Consider the following 14,937-nt stretch of genomic DNA (forward strand, 5'->3'; position numbering starts at 1 on the left):
AATTTTTTGTTTTGCTCAAGGAAACTTACATTCTAAATATTCTTACACTTTTGACTATATGAATGATGTTTTTATATATGATATAAAGATTTCTTACACTGAAATTTTTTTTTTGTCCTGGAGTAAAGCTCAAAATCAACATACAAAATTATTTGTGAATGACTTTATTCTAATGTACTGCTTGAAATAGTAAATAACAAATTGGTTGTTATGTGTTGCTGAAAAAAACAAAACAGTTTTTATTTCCTACATTGAGTGGCCTAGGTATGCTGGATGAATTCTATCCCATGGAGTAGAAAACTCCTCTTTTTGTTCCTCCTTCCCTTTCCTTCCCCTTTCCCTTCCCCTTTCCCCCTCCAAATTTTAATATATTTAGCTTAATGCCATTTTGAAATGTCTCTGAGTTTTACAAAAGGTTAAACATAGAAATCTAGTTCTATTTTTTTATTTGAAGGAGTAATGTTTTTCCAGATTTGTTTTCATCTACCAGAATTATCATCTGTAAGTAAATCAAGGTAGAGAATCATTAAAACCTGCACCACAGTTTAACTGCCCACAGTAGGCTACAAAATTACTGACAATTTTAATATTTAATATCTGATTTTATATCTATAGAAGCTAAGGCCATATCTACCTCATCTAGAAGAAATTACAAAACTAATACAAAAACATGTCTGTGCCCTCCAGAGCATTAGTAGCAGCTTGTTTTATGAATCATTACCACCCCTTCCAAATTACTGAGGAAGAAGCAATACACTGTTTGACAAATGCAGCATTTTAAAATGACTGTAAAGAAATATAAGTTTAACTGTAAACATTTCTTTTCCCCTAGGTTCCTTAAGGACATTTGCTGGAGTTACATTTACAGTAAAGTCAAATCCTAGTTGAACCAGAAAATCTATTCCAAAGCAACGGCTTGTTCTTGCTGTTTTGGAGCTCTCTCCATATGTGCTAAAAGCCAGCTAAACTGTGTTTTGGTTGGGTTTTGTTTGCAGGTTTGTTTTTTGTTTGTTTGTTTGTTTGTTTTTTACCAAATATTGCAAAGTGTGAGGAATCTGGACTATTGCCAATGGCCACATTTCATCTCAATAAGCCAAATCCCAGTTAAGGGCCTCTCTTGGCTACTTAATTTGTAGGCACGGTCCCCAGAGTCTGACTAAGTGCCAAGTCTGATATTTGTGTGAAATGCCTTAAACCAGGCAAATAAATAAAGTATTTTGTATTCTAGCTCTTAAACTAAGTAAATGGAATGTGTTGGCTCCTAATAGTTCAAGTAACATGTGGAAGTTGTCTGTTGGTTGTTAGATAAGTGTTACGAGATGAGGAGACCTCTGAGGAAGGCTGCAGAAATGTGGAGGTAATAAACTGTTTGCCTAACATTGTTTTAGATAATGAGAGTGCAGAACAAGAGATGAATAAGAACAAAAAGCTGCCTGCATGCAGAATGCCTCCACAGAGTTACAGATACTGAAAATATTTCTGTAGTAGATCTGCTGAATAAAAGGTATATTTTCTGAATGCTATCATTATCTAAGGAGGTCTCAGCGCACACTATGTGTGAGTAGAACACTGTGGTAAGCTAAAACAAAATGGAAGAATTGAAAATAGCATTTCGTAATGGCACTTCAAATGGAAAGAAAGAGAAAGGACATTTTAGCATTCCCTAGCATTGTAAGTTGAGCTGTGTAATTCCTGTTTGCTACTACTGACCTTCAGACACTAAAACTAGGTCAGTATGTGTTTGGAAAGGCAGGAAAATTTTCATGAACTGGGAGAGTTGCATGTACAACAGAAAATGCTAGAACTTCAAACTGCAGAAAGTATTATAACTAACAACATGCACACATTCAAATATATTTGCATAACAATAAATGAGAATGAAGAAATAAGGTTAAAAAAAGTCTCAGGTTTTTACTGCTAATACCACAAACGTTCTGTTATCTGTGGGTTGCTGGGTTTGTGATCTTTCCTCTTCTGGATGAAGTTGTATCCATATCTTTGCTACTGTAATCTGGTTTGCTGTGACATACCCTAACTTTTGGAAGCTTTTTAGTAATGCAGAAAATGCATCCTGACTCAAAATGTGGGATGTGTGAGTCTGATGGTAGGAACTAGGTTTGTTTGAATTTCTGCCTTTTGTTCACATTTGCCTATTCTCTGATATAGCAGGACTTTAGTTTAGATTGCATTTTGTAGATATTTTATATGGAAGGCTGTACATTAAAAAATCCTAAAAAAATAATTTAAAAAAAACCCCTTAAAATAATGAAAGATGAATTGGTGGGTTGGATTAATTGATGAATTGGGCTAACTCCAGCTGAAAGCAACCATCTTCTCACATCTCCTATAGGTCAAAATCCCTATATCATCATCCCCTTTGGTCAAAAATCCAGAAGACAGAACTATGCAAGATGTTATGAAGAATAACAACTGACCTCAGCCACACCCAGCAGAGTTGAACATAAAGAGCTGATTTACTTAGCATAACTGCGGGTTGCTTCATTGAAAAAATTATATTTTTTTGTTTTCAATAAAATGAGAAATTAGATTAGCTCAAATTAAAACCAGAGATTAAAATATTAAGAAACAAAAACGTTTAAAAGATTTTGTTTAACAGTTTATCAAAAGTTTCCTCTTTTTAATCCTCTGTTGAGGATTTGTCATTGTAATTAATAAATGGGAAATGACTGAGTGACATATATTGGCATGTTGGCACTGCCTAGTCTTTTGAAGTGTTAATGGGTCAGTTTGGCTTTTCACATTTCTTTTTATTGTGAATCTAGCTGTGAAGAGGTAGAAAGTTTCGATAACAGTTTTACTAATTTTTAATATTAAATACTTTTATTGCAGAAAGGAAGATATTGACAGTGTTAATAACTTGAAAGATACTAACTTAATTTTTAAAGGGAGGACAATTGAGACAGAGAAAAGGCTTAACTTGGAAACATTGCCTGGATTTAATGGCATTTTAAATATAATGGCAACTTTAAGGATAATAAAAAGCTACAGAATTTGAAAGACCATATAAGCTGTTGCAAGAATCCAAGAATGTCATAGCTCAGACAATTCAGGATTTTTTCAAATATCTTCAGAGAAATTTGCTTGAGACTATGAAACAGATTAAATTGCAGTCTAAAGCTGATAGTCTTGTTTGGCTGATAACACATAAATAATTTTTCATTTGTGGTAAGTCTCTTGTGGATACCTTATTTTAATTTAGATAGAACATAATGATATAGTTTAAAACTATAATATATAGAGATACAGCTAACAGTATAGACAGGCAGGCATCTCACACAGGAAACCTCCACTGCCAGCTGACTCACAGCAGAGCAGGGTGACACAGGTTACAGCCAAGATCTCGGCTAAAAGGCTCTTGAACCACAGCCTTTCTGAACCACAGCAAGTTCTGCAGTCATGGGTGATGATGTTTAATGATGAACTGGCTCAGAGAAAACATCTCACCTGAAAATAAAATATTTCACATGGAAAATTTTGTTTTGCTGAGAATTTCTGGTTTTCACCTTATTATTTTCTTCCATGCAAAAATTAAAAAAAAGCCTTAAGTACTGTTACAATGAAATTTCTTCAGGAAAGGTATTTTTATTTTCCCTTTACTTGGTTATGTTTGTAAAAATGACCCCACTTGCCAAAGAAGTTGAATATTCTCCTTATTCTTCTCCTTCCTCCTCTTTTTACACTGAGGTTTCCCCACAGCTAATAGAATAAAAATTATAATTTGATTCACTCTGTCATATGCTTTGCTTTATAAAATATCTATTTACTGTACTTACATTTCTATTTATTGAAACATATAGATGTTTACTGTATCATATGTGACAATCAGCACTAGTTTTTCCTTTATTTCAGGCATTATTAAAATGCTCTAAACACTGATACATGTGAATTAAGCAGTAGCTAAAGATATTAGTGTATTCTGTATTCCTATAGCCTGTTGGGGTTTTCTCCTGGGAAATTATTGGTTATTTCAGGAATATGGATATGAATACTACTCTTGCTATCTCCTTTTCATGTCACTGGCTGTCTGACATTTGTACTGCTTTCATTTCCTTCCTTATGGCCTGGATTTATCTGTAAGTTGCTGTGATTTCTTTCAGTGGGTGAGGATGTGTTTGGAGTTCTGGCTCTTGGAACTCAGGACTCCAAGACCTTTTTTACTTCAGGCTGCTTCCTCACTGCCTTTTCCCTTCTCCCTGTCTATATTAGCTGTCCATAGACAAATCACTTGGTTTAGAGCTACAGTGATGAGCTGGCCAAAGTTGCATGAGGCAATGAATGTACACAACTGCAAAGAACCAGTTTCAATGATCTAGGTGATTTCTTCCAGTCCCATGTTTCAGTTTTCCAAGGCAGTATTTTAGTTCTTCATTTCTTGCTATCAGCTTTCAAGCAGATTTCATTTCTTTAGTATCATTGTTTCTCCTCTCACACCCTGCTTATCAATATCCCAGTGATTTGTTTCTTTTCAGCAGCTACTGCCCCTGCATGTAGTGTAATAAATTACGTAGTAGGAGATTCTGCTTCTAGGAAATTTTTTTGGGGGGAAAGCAGCCATTAATTTTACAAGTGACAAGTAACAATAATTGGGTGTTTTTTCCCCCCACTTTTCCTTTTCTCTTTCTCCTGAACCTAGCAGAAAATCAAAAAGAAGTTCTATGGGAATCTCTTATCAAATAAATGAGTTTTACTTTCAGAGCTGGAAAGACTTGGAGTCACACAGACCTACAGTTTGTGCACGGTATTTAGACTGAGTTTTGGCACTGAGAACATTCATTCTGTTGTATGTCATTATTTTCCTGGGTTTGGCCAGACTTCTACATATAAGTGGACAGCAGCAATATTGGGTTTTTTACCTCTCTGCTTAATTTCTGCTACTCAGAACTAGTTTTACCTGTTCTCTACAGTAATAAAATTATCTTAAATTAGATTGTTTCCAAAAAGACATTTTAAATGTTCTTACTATACCAAAGTCTCATCAGGACACTGATGAAACAAGAAATTTCTCTCAATATTTTTTTTTTTTCCTGAAGTATAATGAGTTTTGAACACACTGAGTCCAACAATTGCACATAATTAAAAACCCCAACAAAAAAAAACCAACAAAGAAGACACACTTCCATCGTCAATTTTTATTTTTGTAAAATAAAGCATGCAACTGGTTTACAAGGGACTTAACTTTATCAATGCTGTACTAGTTGAGACTGAAATCAGTATTTTTTGTTAACTTAAGAATTTAGGAACATTCACTTTTGAAAGAAAATAATGATGAAACTTGAAAAAGCAATAATAAATGCAGAACAGTAATTCCTGGGTTTCATAAGCTTTCTCTTTGCTGACTAAAAGACAATTTTATGTTTTAGTGTCACAGATTCATGATGGATGCTGAAGTATTTGCTTTAAGATGGACTAAAATGTCGGTAATCTGTGGCTTCATTTAACATAGTGGGATCCCTGGCTGAAGAACTCCCCCAGGAAATGTCAATTTTTATTTATGCATACAGAGCAATGAAAATATGCAATTTATTGTTTCTAAAATTTTCTACAATAGTGTGTGCAACATAATATATATAATGTGATCCAGTATCACAAAGTTATATTTTAAACCGATACATTTAAAATAATTAATAAAAAATCTGTAAAGCACTTGCTGACTCGAGGTGCATGAGCTTTCAGCAACCAGAAACTCAAAAAAAAAAAATCTGAAACATTAAGAAAAAAATAGAATTAATTGAAATTTCAAGAAAATAAAGGTCAATAAGATCAATACCTAAACCAAGCCTGCCTGAGCTTAGATATTCTTCCATTAGCATAATCAGGACTTGGTACTAAAACATGCTGATATTCCTACTGGATATTGCAAATCATAAACCTAGACATAACTACAAAAGCAAGAGAGGAATCCTGTTGAGTGTAACTAAACTGAAGTCTTGCTTAATATTGCACCCTTTGGGATAGATTCAGTAGTATGAATATAGCTATAGATCCATATATTTATATGTATATAATGACACTAATTTGTGTTGTGACTCTTGTGCTGCACATTAGGAATCTTCCCTTCCCAGTTCCTTCTACAGTGCCTTTCTCCCTACTTTTGATTTCCTACTATCAAGGCAGGCATTGTAAAAATAGCCTTCACTTGCTACTTCTGCCATAAAACACTGTGTGTTGAATGGAAGTCAATTAATATATCAACTATTTTTCACATCCTTCATTATTTTGTTTAAAGTTGGTGTGCTGACCCTATTATTTCATCCTAAGTGACCTATTTTGATATAACTTAAATCTGATTCCCTTCCTATTTAGCTAAATTTATATAAAAGCAAACTTATTTTGAAATAAGGGTGACCATAGAAAACTTCTACCAAAAACAGGAAAAGCTGTGACTTACTATTGAGATTGTTATTATAGGTCCACTCATGTCATAGATAAATCCAAAGTCATTAAAAGTGGGAAACAGTGATGAATTGCACAGAAGAAAAACACAGCTGACAGAGGCTTCATGGAGCATTGCATTGCTCCGTTCCTCATTGGAACTTTCTATCGAGGGAAAGTTCCACCATAAAGTGGGTCAGATTTTACCACATATTAATTTATTTGAAAAAGTGTGAATTGTTACTGATAAATAACTACTTTATTTCTTTTGGGGCAAATGAATTGTTAAAAAACTTGCTATAGCATTTGAGTAGAACAATTCCTGACGTGAAGTTACTGATTTGTGACTCTCAAAAATTACACATAGATTTCATGATTACCTGAGTCCATGCAGAATAAGACAGAAAACGTTATATGATAACCATACATTTCTGTCCTTTGAAGAAACACTAGCTGCTTTTCATCATGACAATTAAGTGTGCAAATTTAGAGAACCTGGATAACCTTTAGTATTTGAATTTTTCTGCTGTTTCAAATATTATCCTTGCTACTTAGGAGCAAAGCTAAAGCAAATTATTTGTCCTGCTATGGCATTAATTCAACCTAATTGCTAAAAGGCTTCAATTTATTTTTTCCTCATCAGATCTTATTTTTAATCCATTATTGGAATTCCAATATTGATTACTCTAAGTTCAAGATTTATCTGCAGGTAGAGATTTCTGTTGAGGCCCCCAGAATCTCTTTGTGTGACTAAAGGTTGTGTGTGGGGTAAATATTCTTAGATATCAAGTTTCAGATTTGGGTTCTGAGCTAGGAATCAATGAGGAAGAGGTGTGCATTTCATGCTATTTCAAGTAAAGCCTCCTGGATGCAGCAGTCAATGAAGCTGATCAGAAGCAGCATTAAACTTGCCTATAATGATAGATGAGGAAATAAACTGTATGGTGGATACCCCTGAACTGTGGCAGAAGCAAATGGATTAAAAGGCAAAAAAGTCAAATGCTTTCATATTAGAATAACACACACACATACACACACAGAAAAAAAAAAAATCATAAAAGTTAAAAAAGGAAAATAGAAAAGAAGAAAAAACAGTTAAAGAAATAATCCAAAGACCCAGTAGGGAATATCAAGATAGGATATTAAATTGGGTTTAGAAAACTGTACTCATAAGATTATGTGAAGGCAGAGATTTGAGGATCAAAAGAAGTAGAGTTAAATGGCTCAAATGCTTTCACTTGATTCTGAATCGACTCAGCACGAGCAGCTTGCGACGTTCCGTCTGCCAATCTTCCCTGGATATGTGCATTCTCTTCCTAAAGCCCTCATTGTGATCTTTGTGAAAGAAATTCACATACTAATGATGTCCCTTAGTGTACCTTATGAAACATTCAAAATGTACTGTTACAGATATGGAGTTTAACAGGAAGCAACTAATTGTTTATGCTGGGCTAGCTGGAGGGGGTTTAATTTTAAAACTTTAAAATTATAAGACCTGAACTTCCAGGGTAAAGTTTCTCTAATAGATGATTCAATAGCACATAGCTAGTCATTGAGAAGCATACTGTGCTTTTTTCTTTATATATATATATAAATATATACATACATACATACATATATATATATATATATATATATATATGAAACCCTCTATAGACTATATTCTACTTATTTATGAGGCTGAAGTCTGACTATGCTAATAGTACAGAAAAATACCCCATCAGACAGCCACCCTACCTGCTCACATACTAGAATGCCTGTTGTGCCACCTTCCAAGCTGCTGTTTTATTAATGATCTTGAAACAGAAATAGTAGGGCATGAAGAAGAGTTAAAATGACTTACTGGTATGTCACAGACATTTGCCAAGAAAATGAAATGCACTGAGAGGAAAAAGCACCAGGGAGGCCAATGAGGAACCAAATGTTCCATATTCTGATTTATCTGACCTTCGTCTTCCTGAGCTCTAAAGAGAAACAAAGCTGCCTTGCTTGTGCTGGGCAAACTTGGTATCTGTGAATGCCAGAACTGCGTAGAATACGTACAACATTTTATTATTTTCATTAAAAATTAATATTCTTTAAATCAAGCACATCTTCTGTTACAAGGAAAATCAGCAGCATAGGTCTCCATGTTACCTCAGACTCATCAGTACTTCATGCTTGTTTCTTTGCATCTCTAGTAACACTTTTTTAGACAGGAAAGAATTAGGAAATGTTGATTTCAAAGTCAGTCACAACAGGGGAAGAAACAATATGTGTAAACAATTGTGTACTTTCGGACAAACATTTTAATTTTTTTTTTTTTTTTTAATCCATGTAGTGATTCTGGTGAACCTAATTCTGTTTTTCCTGGGTGTAGTGGTTTAGGTTCACCAGTCTGAGTCATGGCACCAATTAATGTGGTGGGTTGAGTGCTGGCCAGATGCCAGTGTACCCACTAACATTATCTACTCATTTTCTGCTATGAGATTAGGATTAGGAGGAGGGCAAAACAGGCTCAAAACTTTAAAGGGTATAAAGAAAGCTTTATCAACAGAACAAAAGAAAAGTAGTAAGAAATCAGAATAAACATTCAGAACACTTCTCCCCTCAACTCTTTCCCCCCTGACAACGTAAAGAGACAAAACTTACTTTCAGTCAGTTTACCACCTGTAAAATGTTCTTCAGTTCACTCAGGGAGAGGTATTTCTCTTTCCATGCTATGGAGACCTTTCCACATGAAACAGTTCTCTCGTGGTTTTAATTTTCATGAATAGCAGCTGCCCAGAAATCTACAATTGTTAAGTCCCTCCCACCTTTGGTAGTCTTCCCACTACTGCCAAATTGGGTCATCTCAGTTTATTGGGGTCCAATTTTAAGGATGAGCTGTTCTAACAAAAATTCATCCATCTCCAGGAACAAAGGTTTTTTTCTTCTGTCCCTGGGGCAAGGTTTCTCATTTCTCTCATCTCTCTCTATTCAAGCTTCTTATCAAATCACAGCTACTTAGCATCTGCTTGCTTCAGCACTGGTGCCTCTGCTCATGGCTGTAGTTAGAACACTACATTCCCTCAATGCATTCCATGAGTTACAGGGAAAAAGAGTCTGATGTATGGGCTGTATCTTCACCACAGCTTCACAAAAGATTTTTCTGCCCAAGACTAAGGCGTCTCCTCATTCTCCTCCCATCTAGGCTTTGAATTTTCTATCTTCACTGGCATTTGTGTCTCTGTGTTCTCTTCACGTGCCTTCACCTTTCCTTTTCTCTGATTTGGGAGAAGCGGTGCCCCCACGTTTAGCTACTTTCAGATGGAATTTTACAGCACTGAAAGAGATAATCTTACCCGGGCCTTGCATTAGGAAATAGCCTTTCGCTTTTGGGCCCATGGTCTGTGCCGGGCGGCGGCCGTGGAGCTGCCCACGGTGTTATTTCGGCTCCTGCCGCTCATGGGCTGGGCCGGGATGGCGGGGCCCGCTCTGGCCGCTTTTCCGGCCCCTGTGGCCTTCAATTGCAGCCGCGGGACTGTTTTCCTGCGGAGCCGCCTCTGGGTTTAGCCGCACGGTTTCCCGCGGTGCCCGCAGGGGGCTCGGCCCGGCGCTGGCTGCACCGGGCTCAGGGGGTGGATTTTCAGCAGTTCCACGGCAGCCCAGCCAGGCCCGGCTTAGCGGAGCCGCCCGGCCCGGCCCAGAGCCCAGCGGAGGCGGCCCGGCTCCCTTCATTCCTTCATGTCTTCATCCCTTCATCCCTTCATCCCTTCATCCCTCCATTCCTTCATCCCTTCACCCCTATCCCAGCCAGGCCGCCTGGGCCCGGCCCGACCTTCGCCGAGAGGATGGGGGACGGGGGGTCAGGGTCCCTCACTGCAAAAAAACAGGAAATAAAACCAGAACTTTCCCTGTTTTTCTCCCCTTTTAAATATGGTTTATAGAGGCGTGTTCAGCTTCTCTAATTGGTTCTGTCAGGCACGAAGGAAGTTGTAGTATTTCTATGGAGATGATCACTTCCGTGGTTGATTTTTTTTCCTTACCAAAAATTCAATTAAGGCAAACCCAGAAGACTGGGTAATAACCTTCCTGCATTTTGCCACAGCACATGGTATGATAGTTCTGTGTCCTTGACAGGGGTTCTTTGATGCTGAATCGAGTTCTCTTTTTCTAGCAGCATGGCAAATGAAGACTTCTTCCACAGCAAAAAACAATGTTAGCAGCTAATTTCCTACATCAAATCTGGTCTGTTTGAGTCAATGGGGATGGCAAATTTCACCAGAATCTCTGTGGGGATAAAGGCATTCTGGATTAATCTGAAGGAGGGCTTCTGTCCATGCACTTTGGCCATTTGATCTCCAAATAAACTTAAGAGAAAACCTGAACAGGGCAGATTTTCTCAAGTGTCTGAACTGATAAAAGCTGCTTTGAATAATTTAAAAATCAGAAAGAGGACTGGGAAATGCACATAAGCAAAGCAGACAATCTTGTCAGATTGTCAGAGGGAACATAAATTTTGAAGGTTTTTTTCCTTTAGAGATGAATTTTTCCCATACTATCAGAAAGCACTTGGAAGTAAACAAGTCTGTTATCTTTGTCTTTTGTGGATTCTACATTTCATGTCCTTTTTTCCTAAGGTTTCCCGGCATTTTTCTTTTTTTTTTTTTTTTTAAATTTTGCTTAGAGATTAACATACTGGAAGTGCAGAAGAGCGTTTCAGATGAATGGGTGACTTCATTGTGCTAGTGAATGAAATAATGCTTGCCTATGTCTCACACATGAAATCCTTTGAGGGAGCTTAAATGGCTCTGTATAAATATGCTATATGAAATTATTGCCTGCCATAATGCCTATGTGGCATCCTGTAGCTGAAATGGGAGCTGTAACTCTGAATCTCTGCAGTGAACAGATATCAGAGCCACTAAATGATTCTAAGTTGGTTTAGATTGTTCTGTTCGTCAGATGGATTCAGTGCTTTTGGAGAGACCTGGGTTTGCTTTCAGGGGCAGGAGACCTTTATCCACAGCTCACACAGAGGATGGATGGCAGCAGTACCATCCCACTCTGCCTTCCAACAGCTTGTGGCACCAGCTGGGCAGGTCTCTTTGAGGACGGGAAGATGAAGCCTGCAGTCGCAGCATCCCTGTGGAGTTTGCTCGCAAACATGACTGACGCCACTTGCTGTGTGCCTGCGTGCCTAAACTGATCACAGGAACAGGGTTTAGAATCCCAGTTCATTTCTAATTGCTTTTCAGTTTGAAGACCATATTTTAGAAATGCGTGAATTCCCGCAGGATTGTTTGTTTCCATGAGACTCTAAAAGGTAAAAGTCAGTGCAGGCTTTAGCCCTCTTTAATTTAAGCAAGGTTTAGACTATTAACTGAGAGGTCAAAGGTTCACTCTGTTATCACAACATCACCAAGCCCTCCAGCCTTTCTCTGCCTTCTGATAATTGTGTTTGGTTTCTGTTAGAGGCCCAGAATGCTTGTTAGATGCTAAAAAGGTGTAAAACATAATCCAGTGGCGTCTCCAAACTAGTACCCTGGCAAGCACAAACAGTGCATCTAAGACCATGTTAGTATTGATCTTGAGTCAGATTGCATTAGCCCTTCCTACGCTACCTGGCTCGAGCCTGCCAGGGAGTCAGCAATGCAGAGAAGGCAGACCCAGGCAGCCAGATCGATGGATTAATGACGTCTGTCTCCTTTCTGCAATTTTACTTCCTACATATCTCTCTTGATCCCCTTGTGCCCTCCCAGGAAATGCACTTTCTAAAGGTTCAGAAGACAATAACACAATTTTGTGCGAGTAATGCCTGTATAAAAGTAAATATTAAAAAAAGAAGCATGACAACAACACGTGTTTAGATCTGTGTATGCACCTACACTCACACATATATAGATTTTCTCTCATGGTAGAGATTTTTCTTACAAATATGTTGTGTTCTCTCACATCTCAAGCTGATACATAGATTTGTAGGAAAAGCAGGTTATCTCTGGCAGATGGTCATGTTTACATTATACAGAGAACAATTTATAAAATTTTCAGTGTGTGGATGAATAATAGCTATAAACTTTCCTAAAGAATTTCTAGTTTTCTTCTCATGTCTCTCTTTCACATCTATCTTCCTTTGAATTATTAGCGTTTCTCATTACTAGCTGGCAAATGCACCCACCTTCACACAACCATGGGTGGACTGAAAATAACTTTCTTACACTATCAATAAATTATTATGTCAATTTTTTCTAGTTTTTACTTTATAATTTAGCACAGTTTTCAAAAATAGGATGCTGTAACTAAATATTTCACTGCATGTTACTCCATATGCCAGTTTACTATTTCTTTCCAAAACAAATCTCCTTTTCTATGTGACCATACCTTTAGGTTTATTCTATGCCTCCTGTTTATAATTTTGTTTTCCTAAAATGATATTTTTCTGGTTAAGTTACTGGCAAAGCCATACCAAATCTTTCTGGTTTCCATTCTTCATCAGAAGGGATCTGTCAGGGAGAAACGTGTGTAAAGCTTCCTGTCTTCAAATGTCATTCTCTTATAAAAATACCTGTTTGGGCTTTTTTTTCTTCTTATAACATTCTACCACCTTTACTTACCTCATTCTTCACCATTTTCCTCACATATTTCCAGGCTGCCTTATTTTACATTATTTACATGAGTTTTACTGCCTTAAACCTATTTTTCCAACCCCTTCTGAGAATCTCAATCTTGTATTTGTGATTATTTGTATTACAGAAACAGCTATGGGACCTAGATGAAACCAGAACTCTATTTTATTAGCACAGATCCATGCTGAGAAAAAATATTTACTCTGAAGACTTGATAATAGTGGGATCCAGACTTGGACACCCCAGAGAGATGTGCATTATAAGCATATAGTGAAGCAGTAAACAAAAAAAAAAAAAAAAGCCTGACTACCTCACACAGACAGTGGGGTGAAAAACTGGAAACTGGAGCAACCTCCCTAGGGGTGGGATAGAGACCCCATTGCTGAAGTTTTGAAGATGTGATTGGATGGGGTGCTGGATAATATTGGGTCCTTTTGCCACAAGAAGTTGGACCAGATGATCTTTCAAGGTCCTCTCACCTGAGCTGTTCATTCATTGTTACAAACAAGAATCTCTCTGCTCACCTTGGAAGCCTTTGAGGGCCTCCATCACCTTTACAGGTATATCAGGCTGAGTGTTTATCTTCTCACCTTCATTTGGATTTATCCTCACACCAAAGCTTAACCCCCCAGAGCATCACCAGAGTCTCCATGACTCTTGCTTCTCTGCCTCTGGTTTGATGCAAACTGGCTCCCCCAAGGGGAGATCCCCCAGCAGAGGTGGGTGATGGGTGATGCTGGATGCCTGCTCCTACCCAGATGATAAAGCCCAAGACCTGAACACTGAAGCACAGCAGGTAATTGCTGGTGGCACATTGCTGGGGAGGAAAGCTTCATTAAAATATTTTTTATAGCACTTCTCAGACATTTCAGTTGTAAAGTCTGGATCTGATGAAAAATAGTAAAGAAAAGACTAGCAAAGGAAACAGAATGGAAGTGATTCACCCAGTACTGTGCATCTGGTCATAGTCTAGTGTGATCTGGCTGGACTTCCTTGCCTCCAGTCTGAGGAGCAGTTGCTCATATTTACCAAGCACCAGACTGGAATGAATTCTCTCCTTTTTGTCCCCTCACAGATTTCTCAGATTTTCTGCTTTTTTTGTAAGTTTTTTTTTTTGTTGTTGTTTATTTTGTTTCTGTTTGTTTGTTTTATTTTGTTTTGCTTGGGGGGGTTTTGTTTTTTTGTTTGTTGGGTTTTCTGGCTTGGTTTTGGTTTTTTTCTTTGTGTTTTTTTTTTTTTTTTTTAATTTGTTTTCCCAGTGATCTAGCCTCTTCTTTTGAAGTCTCCCTCTGTTCTTTGGGCAGAGAGTGATCAGACTATTTAAGCCTTCCTGGGTCAGCTGGGGTAGGGATGTGGGACTAGTGCAGTGCTCCCAGACACCACAAAGGAATGGGGTGTAAGAGCTGTGGCAGGATTCAAAAGCAAACCCAAAGCATCTGTGACTGAAAGGTCCTGCTTTTAGAGGTGCCATGAATGTTTTTCTAGCCTACATGGGAGCTGTCATTTGGTGACTGGCTCATAAATTTGAATAATAATTCTAGCATGCTGCAGAGCTCCTTGTGTTTTTGTTCCCCACAAGAGCTTCATGCAAGGAAGGATGGGTTCTGCCCTCAGTTATGACCATGATTACCTATGGCTTCATTACATATGCAACAGATTCAGTTCCTTATCCTAGGAGAATGGGTTCCTATAAGTATAAATATAAGCCCACAAAGATGCTGAATATTTTATGAAATTGTATTTTAGTTTGGAAGGGATCTGCTAGGAATGTATTGCTTTCTTCCTGCTGAACTCCCGGAACAATCTTAAAAAACTTGATAATGTTCCTGACAAACTGTTCAAAGCTAAGCAATTTCTTTCAAAACAGGAAATAAATTACGCATCTGAAAATTGTTCACACACTTGATCTATCCTGATCAAAACCCCCATCCCTCAAGACTGGACAGGTTTTCTTTGA

At 37.6% G+C, this 14,937-nt stretch overlaps 1 long non-coding RNA gene across 2 annotated transcripts in view; it reads right to left on the reverse strand.

Annotated features, from left to right (window-relative positions):
* Positions 1-14,907, reverse strand: part of LOC147654590 (uncharacterized) — a 32,622-nt gene extending 17,715 nt beyond the window's left edge. For both annotated transcript variants that reach the window (XR_015282708.1, XR_015282707.1), the window contains exon 1: positions 9,025-14,907. This is a non-coding gene — a long non-coding RNA (uncharacterized LOC147654590). The remainder of the gene's footprint in view (positions 1-9,024) is intronic.
* Between the last annotated feature and the right edge of the window lie 30 nt (positions 14,908-14,937).

The sequence above is a fragment of the Cyanistes caeruleus genome, chromosome 2, assembly GCF_971803275.1.
Source record: "Cyanistes caeruleus chromosome 2, bCyaCae1.hap1.1, whole genome shotgun sequence".
In the NCBI taxonomy this organism is placed as follows: domain Eukaryota; kingdom Metazoa; phylum Chordata; class Aves; order Passeriformes; family Paridae; genus Cyanistes; species Cyanistes caeruleus.